This window comes from Musca domestica, unplaced genomic scaffold, assembly GCF_030504385.1.
Source record: "Musca domestica strain aabys unplaced genomic scaffold, Musca_domestica.polishedcontigs.V.1.1 68, whole genome shotgun sequence".
Taxonomy (NCBI): Eukaryota; Metazoa; Arthropoda; class Insecta; order Diptera; family Muscidae; genus Musca; species Musca domestica.
This window is the reverse complement of record NW_026712379.1, coordinates 3,063,127-3,073,788: the sequence shown is the minus strand read 5'-3', so window position 1 is coordinate 3,073,788 and position 10,662 is coordinate 3,063,127. Positions and strand designations below refer to the sequence as shown.

The window sequence follows — 10,662 nt, the reverse complement described above, 5'->3', positions numbered from 1 at the left end:
TTTTGGCTTTTTTATGCTTATTTCGTTGACGAATATAGCCAAATATCGTAGACAAGCAAATCATATAGTCTAAATTTGGAGATACAGAGGGGCTTCTTGCTTTTGAAGATGATTGCAAAATATTTAGGTTCAAATAAACCAAAAAACAGAAGTGTTTTTCCGATCACACAATTGAAGCCAATCGACACGCCTGTGAAGAGAGTTAAGGACAGGGAAGAATTCTAGCATTTTGAATGACCATTGGATTATAATTAGCTGTAAAATGGACTACAACAACTAACAGCCCGACGGAGTGCATAAATGTTGGGAAAATGTTCCTAGTCAAAATCCTAATTTCAAAAGCAAAATCTTCCAAAATAGATTTGGACATAAGAGGGCTTCTAACATATTGTAGTGTTGTAGGGTATAACATAGTCGGCCACGCACGACTATAGCCTTTGCTTACTTGTTTTTATTATTTTTTAAAATAAATTAGCTTATTCTATTTCTACATTTTTAAAGGTTTACCGTGTAATGACATTGTGGATGAACAGATTCTGTACATAGATGAAATGACATTTTTAAAGGTTTACCGTGTAATGACATTGTGGATGAAAAGATTCTGTACATAGATGAAATGACTTTTTTTAAATATGCACATTTGCATAACGTCCATTGGGTATTGAGTTGCCGTTACATTCAAGTTCCTTTGCAGACTGAATTTTGTCATAGAAAAACAGTGCCCCAATTGTAACAGCAAAGCTACCGAGGGTGAAAATAAGTAGCAGACCGGTGATGGAAACACTGTGCACAATGGGAACATAGTACTGTAATGAAAAGAACAATATGATTAGATTATGCTGTGAGCTTAAATTAACAATCATTCACTTATTTATAAACTTACGTGAATAATGGCGAATACAGCTATCCACGAGAGAAAGTGCAGCATTCCGAGAAGTTTGTATTGTGACTGAAAAACAACAACAAATACATCACATAATTCAAAATGCTAAGACATTTAGTGAATTTTAGTTCTTTTGATATTCCTATTGATAGAATTTCGCAAAACACCTTTAGTTTGCCTATCCTGCGCAACATTACAGATTCTCACCTCTATTCCTTCTCCAAATATCAATATGTTTAAGTGTCACATTAGGTTTACACATACTAAATCGAGTAGAATTAACCATTACACGTACCCGTTAAATGAAATCGACTCTCATATTCAATGGATTTCATTTAAAGTGTACGCAATGGAATTGACAGATGTTAACTGTCATGATTCGTTATAAGTGTTTGTGTGTTTTAGCCAAACATCACTATATCTTCATCTACATATTTACATTCAGAATAAACATAAAGCATGAATTTGAATTCCATTTCATTTTCCATTACCTTAAACTTCGGATAGTGGGTTTAGAATATTAATCCCGCATCTTGAGAAATTCTCCAAACAATAAAATGCAACAGTGTTGACAATAATTTGTTGAGAAACTCAACTAAGTGTATTCTGCCTTTGTGCATTTGTTTGTAACATGGAGAAGGAAGCGAGATAGACCCATAGTTACATATCAGTATCTTCACAGAATCACTTTCTGAACCGATTTATGCATGTCAATCCGTCTGTCCGTCCATGTATTCTTTTGAATAAAATGCAGGTCGCATTTATTATCCGGTGGCGATGGCATTTGCCAAACAATATTTTTGGGCCAAAAACTGACCCCTATTGAATTTGGTGAGAATCGGTTCGGAATGTTGGCAATTCAGACTTAAATCATCCTAAAATTAAGTGCTCCAAATTTTTGTTAAAATCGGTTCAGATATACCCCTTTATATCCCGATGTTATATCTTCTGAACACCGCACTTTCCTTTAGCATGGGAAGAGTTTGGAGTGTTCACCAACCGCCGCTTCAGAGAACTAACCAACCCTCCTGATATCCGGGTAGCAGAAAAGATTTTTCGAGTTATTGTCGTAGCTGCAGTCGTTTCCTACATACCTGCTAAGCGAATATCCGAAATAAGACCAACCTACCCAACGGGGCAAGTGAATGAGCGTCGCTATAAACCTAACGGGTGGTTCCACTACTAGAGCCAGACAAGGATGACATCTAAGCCAAGTCATAAATGCTAATTTCGCTTTTGTCGCCAGCAGCGAAGTCTTTTGAGGCTTCAGTCCTCCCCATCGTTAGAAGAACTTATCCAATTACCTGTCATCAACATGGGTTCCGTCACAGCATAGTATCCCAACTATATTGCACTCAACAAGAACGGGCCGCGTCAAATAACAGTGTTTGTGAATCCAGTTTTACAACCAGTCAAGTTTGAAATGTTGGAATCCCGGAACAAGACAACCAACCCCCTAAAGTAAAACAGGGAGTTCCCCAAGGTTGGATGATATACAGAACTCCATGCCCAACTCACAACATCTAAATAGTAACTTATGAGGCAGAGCTGACAGGTCGGGTTCGAACATTGATTGCATTTGTGTTCAGTTTCCTATCTCACTGAACCTTTCGCCTGCTTCCAAGAGAGGGATATAAAAATATCCACCTCTAAGTAAAATGCGCAGGCCTAAAGACATTTAATTCCAACCACAAACTACCCCAAGATCCTAGAAGTCAAATTCGACAGCATGTTAAAGTCGCCCTCGTAAGCCTGTTCAAATATAGTTATAGCTTCCATATATATGTTTCATCAGATTTGGTGTTAAAGTCCTCGCATGACTAATATGCACTCCACAACAGTGATATTTGATCCCAGGCTCGAAAATACTTCTGCCAAATTTTATTAAGATAGATATACATCTTCAAAGGATAGATTTTAAAGTAATTAATTGTAACATTGTCCCTGGTTTTCGCCAAATTTCACTAGAACTAAAGAAATGTCCGTATGAATGGACCTTAGTAAGTAGACTGATGGAGTTAGGATATACATGTACGTCTATTGACGATTTTTCATACGCATATTTCTATTGACATAAGAACACTTTTAACTACTCTTGTTATTGTTTACTTAATAAACAGCTTTTGTTATTTGCAGTAACGATAATTCTATTCTGCAAAAATGTTGATAAATTGTCGATAAACTTTCAAAAGTTTTCAAGTTTTACATTTTTCAAAATAAAAATCGTACATAACACAAGGCAGAAAAAAATGGTAGAAAAATACAGGTAACAGCATGGTACAATAAAAAGGTAAGGTAGAGCTACCAGCTGATTACAATTTTTTTCTAAGTATGCCCGACTTCTGCCAATTTTGTGAATGTATTTATTGTTTTGAAAAATAAAAAAAAATATTTTCAAAATCAATGATTGGAAGAAACGCACATTGCAGCGCGCAAATTAAGGGTAATAACCATTTTCCCATGGAATTGTGAGATTTATCAAGTGGGATCATATTTTTGATAGCAAATCCAGGCATTTCATTCATCTTTCACGCTTTTTAATCAATATTCCAAATAAGGAAAAATATTATATAAATTAACAAGTAAACAAGTAAAAAAAACATTAAGTTCGGCCGGGCCAAACTTTTAATACCCTCCACCTTAGGGCAAAAGAAACATTAGAAGAAATGTGGCAAAAACCATTAAAATGCCGAATATCGGGAGGTACCGTTATATGGGGGCTACACCAAAACGTGGACCTATAATTACAATGTTTCGCCACACGAACTAGGACCCATTATGACCCACAAATACCAATTTTTAGACAAATCAGTGAAAAAATGAGGCAAAAACCATGAAATTACCGAATATCGGCAGGTACCGTTATATAAGGGGCTACACCAAAATGTGGACCTATAATTACAATGTTTCGCCACGCGAACTAGGACCCATTATGACCAACAAATACCAATTTTCAGACAAATCCGTGAAAAAATGTGGCAAAAATCATCAAATTACCGAATATCGGGAGGTACCGTTATATGGGTGCTATACCAAAACGTGGACCTATAATTACAATGTTTCGCCACACGAACTAGGACCCATTATGACCCACAAATACCAATTTTTAGACAAATCAGTGAAAACAAGTAAAAAAGCTGTAAGTTCGGCCGGGCCGAACTTTTAATACCCTCCACCATTTGGTACAAATTTGGCAATTTCCAAAAAAAACCGTTAAAAATTCTGTTAAAATCTTAAAAATACCGAATGCTTATACGACGACGTGGGCCTGCATAGGCAACTTTTGTCATAAATTATTACAATATTTAAATGCGAATCTTGAAGAAAAATCTTTTATAATGTAGCTAAAATCGTCAAAATACCGAATATGGGGGGTACCGTTATATGGGGGCTATACGAAGACGTGGACCTGCACAGACAATTTTCTGGCATGGGCTGAAGTATCCATTACGAACTTCACATGCGAAATTTGAAAGAATCCCTGTAAATAATGTCGCTAAAATCATTAAAATACCGAATATCGGGGGGTACCGTTATATGGGGGCTATCCGAAGATGTGGACCTGTGTAGATATTTTTCTGTCATAGGTGGTAGTACCCATTGCGAACATTAAATACGAAATTTGAAACAATTCCGGTGAAAAATGTCGCTAAAATCATCAAAATACCGAATATCGGGAGGTACCGTTATATGGGGGCTATCCGAAGATGTGGACCTACATAGGCAATTTTCTGTCATAGGTTGTAGTACTCATTGCGAAAATTAAATACGAAATTTGAAACAATTCCGGTGAAAAATGTCGCTAAAATCATCGAAATACCGAATATCGGGAGGTACCGTTATATGGGGGCTATACGAAGACGTCGACCTATATGGCCCATTTTCAATACCAAAAGTCCTGCACACATTATATACATCTGAGCAAAATTTCATCAACCTATGTCATTTCGTTCGGAAGCTAGAGTGATTTCCACAGACGGACAGACGAACAGACGGACAGACGGACGGACATCGATAAATCGACATAGAATTTTACGCTGATCAAGAATATATGTACTTTGTGGGGTCTAAAATGTATATTTCGAAGTGTTACAAACGGAATGACAAACTTAATATACCCTCCATACTATGTATGGTGGAGGGTATAAAAATGTGGCAAAAACCATCAAAATACCGAATATCGGCAGGTACCGTTATATGGGGCTATACCAAATCATGGAACCATACATGCAATGTTTCGCCACCGGAGCTGGAACCCATTATGACCAACAAGTACCAAGCTTCAGACAAATTACCGAATATCAGGAGGTACCGTTATGTGGGGGCTATACCACAACGTGAACCTATACATGCAATGTTTTGCCACACGCTCAGGGATCCGTTATGACCTACAAATACCAATTTTCAGACAATTCCGTGAAAAAATGTGGCATAAATGATCAAAATACCGAATATCGGGAGGTACCGTTATATAAGGACTATACCAGAACGTGGACCGATATATTTCATTTTCAATACCAACCATCCTAGACACAATGCAAATTGCTCTACTAAATTTTGGCGCTCTACGTCAAATAATGTGTGCTGTATCGTGATTTCAACAGACAGACAGACGGACAGAGAGACAGACGGACATCGTTAAATCGACTAAGAATTTTATGCTGATTATGAATGTAAATATTTTATGAGGTCTAAGACGAATATTTAAGGATGTTACAAACGGAATGACAAAATTAATATACCCTCCTTTCCAAGGTGGAGGATATAAGAAGCAGTAAGTGCGGCCGGGCCGAACTTTGAATATCCTCCACCATTTGGAACGAATTAGAAAATGTTCAAAAAATAAAATCCATTAAAAATTCTGTTAAAATATCTAACATCGGAAGGTGCCGATATATGGGGGGATATACCATATTATGGTCCTATATAGACAATTACCTTTAAAGTGCTCACAAAGAACTCCTTGTGTGGATTTTCAGACAATACCATAGGAAGATATGGCTAAAATCATCAAAATACCGAATATCGGGGGTACCGTTATATGGGAGCTATACGATATCGTGGACCTATATAGATAATTCTCTTCCAAGAGACAAAGTACTTACAAGGAACTCCTTGTGTGGATTATCAGAAAATTCCGTTGAAAAATGTGGCTTAAATTATCAAAATACCGAATATCGGGGGGTACCGTTATATGGGGGCTATACGATATCGTGGACCTATATAGATAATTCTCTTCCGAGGTATAAAGTACCCACTAGGGACTCCTTGTGTGGAATTTCAGACAATTCCTTTGAAAAATGTGACTAACATAATCAAAATAGGAAATATCGGGGGGTACAGTTATATGGGGGCTATACGATATCGTGGACCGATATAGCCCATCTTCGAACTAGACCTGCCTGCAGACAAAGAGGGATCTGTGCAAAATTTTAGCTTCCTATCTTAATTCGTTTAGACTTCGTTTAGCGTGATTACAACAGACGGACAGAAGGGCGGACAGGTTAAATCGTCTTAGAATTTTACGCTGATCAGGAATATATATATATACTTTGTTGGGTCTAAAATGATTATTTCGATGAGTTACAAACGGAATGACGAACTTAATATACCCTCCATACTGTGTATGGTGGAGGGTATAAAAATTTTTTTTGATTCTAATTTTGAATAATTCTGACAGAAAGCGGGCATAGCTCCAGGGGTGTATTTCTGTACTTTTACGAAGCTGTTCTACCCCCTTATTGTACCATGGGTAAAAGCAAGTGTTGTTGTACAACAATCGTAACAACAACCACATACAAATTTGTTTTTGTACGTAATACAAGTGTCAGTGTTATGTGTCCAAAAATGTAAACAAAATAATTATTTTTCAATAAATTATTTTAATTTCAAAAATATACATTTTTGGAATTTGGATTATTAAATTGAAAATGCAGAAGAATATTTCTTAATATATTTAATTTTAATGCTTTCACATCATTCCCCTGAATGTATAGTTGTTAGGTTTTGGTCCTAATATCTCAACACTTCAAGCAATCGCTAGAAAATCGTGGAAAAGGCAACATCGCTTTCAAGTTGAAACAAAACAGCATACATACATAAAGTATTCTACATTTTGCAATTTTAAATATACGAATATATTATCCAACATGGTTTTTGCGGTTAAGGTTGCTGTTCCGAATCATCGCCTTTGGCGTTTTGTTAAGTACATCCGCGATTATTTCTATTATTAGGCAAAAAAAAATGTTCACATTCCCTGCAGTGAAATTTTATATAAAAAGGGTATAATTTTTATAACATTGTTTGATCTATACAAACATATTACCCGAGAACCTAATATTTGGTATTTGTAACGCTTCTGTTTAAAATCTGATATTTGCAGTTCGTAAAGGTCAACATTTTGCTAAAGCCCAAAATTTATTGGTACCAGCCACTTTATGCTATTTTGAAGACTGTGCCATGGTGTCAGCTTTATTGACTTTGAAATGTTCCTTGTGCTTGTTCCCAAAAATAAAACCCTTCATCCCATTTTTTTGACAAGGTTATGTCGCACAAATTAAGTAGTTAGTTTTTGACCACTAAAAAGTCGATAGTTTAATCTTAGTAACCAATGTCGATAAAAACGCGCTTATTTAATCGACTTTGTGAGGCGAAAAATAACAACTGGAGGCCCAACCCTTTAATTCTCTTAAAATCACAAATCAACTCACCTTCTTGGGAATATTCTCCATGAATACTGTAGTCGATACGGTAATAAAACCAGCACTGGCAAACAATATTTGTAGTGCAAATAGGATTGGCATTATCCAGGCTGCTATATCATCATCCATATCCCAAGTATGTTCATATAAAGAATATACCGCTCCCAACAGAAAACACATAGCAGAGCCTAGGGATGTTATAACTAACAGCATCTGCAGAAATTAAGGTGTAATATTATAACAAAGACATTTCCCGTCGTAATTCTCACCCTACGATTTACGCATCCACTAAAGGCCTTAGCCACAAGAGTTGCCAACAGATGTACGACTGCAAAAATCAGTACCAATATATCGCCTGTCAATTTGAGGGGTGTTGCAGAGTTGGATATTATTGAACCGTACGACAAAATTGTAAAAATACCGCCAAGTTGGGAGGCCACTGCCAGAACCAGGTCACCAAACAAGATTTTTACCAATTGAGATGCAGATGGACCCGATTCGATCAGTTGTGTTTTTTCATGTAGACTGTTCTTGATTTGGGCCAGTTCGTGATCGAACTCCGGATTGTTTCGGTCATCAATGCTGCGAATTCCACGGAACCAACGTAACGACTTTTCCAATCCAGCCATGTTGCCTTTGCGTAGGAAATAATATGGACTCTCCTGAACAAAGGGGAATACCATCGAAAAGAAAAATGATATCAGAATGCCCACAACCGCGACGTAGTCGTAATTGAGATACGATCCGAAAATAAACCAATAAAAATTCCGCATGCACGCCATATTTCAACGGATACGTTCAGAGAAGCCTTTGCAGCAGGCCCTTCCGCAATTTCCGATATGTAAAGGGGTAAGACCGTATAGGCAGCACCACCTGCTATTCCGGCACAAACTCGCGACGAATAGATGTGTAACATATCAGAAGCAAAGTGGACGCAGAACCAGCTCGCCTTGGGGAAGAAGTTAGATAAAATAGAATACTTTAGAAATAGAATATTCTTGATCGATCTCACCATTTGCAATAGGCCACAGAGAAGCAGCACAGATTTTGGTCCGATTTTATACGAAATCGGGCCAAACACCAACGAGGCCATTGCTGCCGAAAGAAAGAGGATGCTCCCCATCCATGTTATTTCTTGCGGTTGTGCAACGTGCGCCAAGGGGGTTCTCTCCGGCGATTCATAAAGTCTGGCATATGACGATGTCACCCCAAAGGTCAGGCCAAAATTGAAGTTCAGTACATTACCTTAAATGGAAATAAAAGAACAAACTTATTGGGAAGTAATGCCGTTGCGTTATTCTTCAGCCAACCGGGTGTGTATGTTCAATTTACCCACTAAAACTGCGATCATTTGGACCGTCTGGCCCTTCACTTTGCTCGGAAGACACATAGCGCGGACTCGATAAAATTATTAATGAAAATTCTTGGACAAGTGCTAAGCTCTTTTATGCGGACCAAATTGGATTTGTCGCCGTTTCGTACATTGTTACTCGTTCTCACGTCAGGGCAGGGTGATGAAACGCAGCACCCAAAAGATAAGATCTTGTTATCCAAGATACGGGTATTTATTACGAAATGCCTGGTTATTTTTTTAATAACTGTAATTATATTGTGTAGAAGAAGAACACTGATGATCAAAATATAGTGTAATTTAAAACTATGATGGCATGGGCTTATATTGGTATTTTAAAGTCGAGACAAGGAATTAATCACAGAATCTGATTTTTTTAATTATTTACAACAAACTAAATGTGTGCTAATAATAAATTATTCTGTGATAGAGCTTCCCAATGTAAACTCAATTCAGAACATAATAAACAAAATGGTGAGATCAATTTTGCGACCCACTCTTTTCGAATATCTCCTCACGATACAAGCGAATCAAAGCATCTAAAGATAAATCTGTTGTTTGTCTTAGCAGAACGTGAGACGACATCAGTTCACAAGATAAGAATAAATCTTCTATAATATGCGTTAAAAGCGACTAATTTTTGTTTTGTTCTTCTTCCATATAATGAAATACGACTACGACCAGCGGTTAAGGTCAGTGCTAGATATCTCTATTCACTGCTCATATGCAATGACTGTAGCTATGACAAAAAAGCATTTTTGGATATTGGATATGTTCTCCGCAGCCGTTATATGCACTCTGTAACAACGGTATTTGGATATAGCTCCCATATATATCTTTATGGGAGCTCCCATATATATCTTTATCCGATATGGGATATAGCTCCCATATATATCTTTATCCGATCTTAAGTTAATTGTGCACCAAATAGGTAATACAAGCCCGAAATGAAAAGGCACAAATGCCTTGGCGAATTTAGTAGAAATCGATTCAAAGAAGGATTGCCCTCTCATACATTAGTTCCTTTGAACTTTAAATTATAACTATAATCATAGTTGGTATGATTTAATTCTCACAAAATCCCCATAAAAACTTTTATTTGTTATATGAAGCTCTACTAAATGTGCAAAGTGGTGTAGGGTATCATAAAGTCGGCCCCGCCCGACTTTAAGACTTTCTTTACTAGTTTGGTATTTACGAATTTCTTTAATCCTTATTTAATTATTATAACAGCTTAATTTTGTTGTAAAAATTCACATAAGTGAGATAAAAAGAAGTAACTCATAATTTATAGCATCGAACAATTGAAAGAATCCTCTAAGGACTTAATAAATAATTGACAAAGAGAGCTAAAGGTGATATTCGAGCAAACACAAAGTAGAAGACATCCTAAATATTTATAGATTTCTAAGCAAATTCAATTAATCAAAATAACAATTAAAGAGCAGGCTGAGTAATTCAAAATTTTAAGCAATTTTTCCAGATAACAGGGAATAAAAAAGGTCAAAAAATGACGGAAAGTTCGGTAAATGAAAATAAAATAACTGATCTAAATGAAAAGTTTAAAGTTCTGAAACTTGTCTCGGTGTATCAAAATTCTCCTCCAAGTAGAAATAATTTTATATGAATGACACAATACATCAATCTATTTCTAGTGCACCAGATACAATGTATGTCTTTGATAACGGTACTACGGAGTTGAACTGTCAACATAACTGTAATTTTAC

The 10,662-nt window shown here is 36.6% G+C and overlaps 1 pseudogene; it reads right to left on the bottom strand.

Annotated features, from left to right (window-relative positions):
• Positions 1-386: 386 nt before the first annotated feature.
• Positions 387-9,291, bottom strand: LOC131805949 (facilitated trehalose transporter Tret1-like; annotated as a pseudogene).
• Between the last annotated feature and the right edge of the window lie 1,371 nt (positions 9,292-10,662).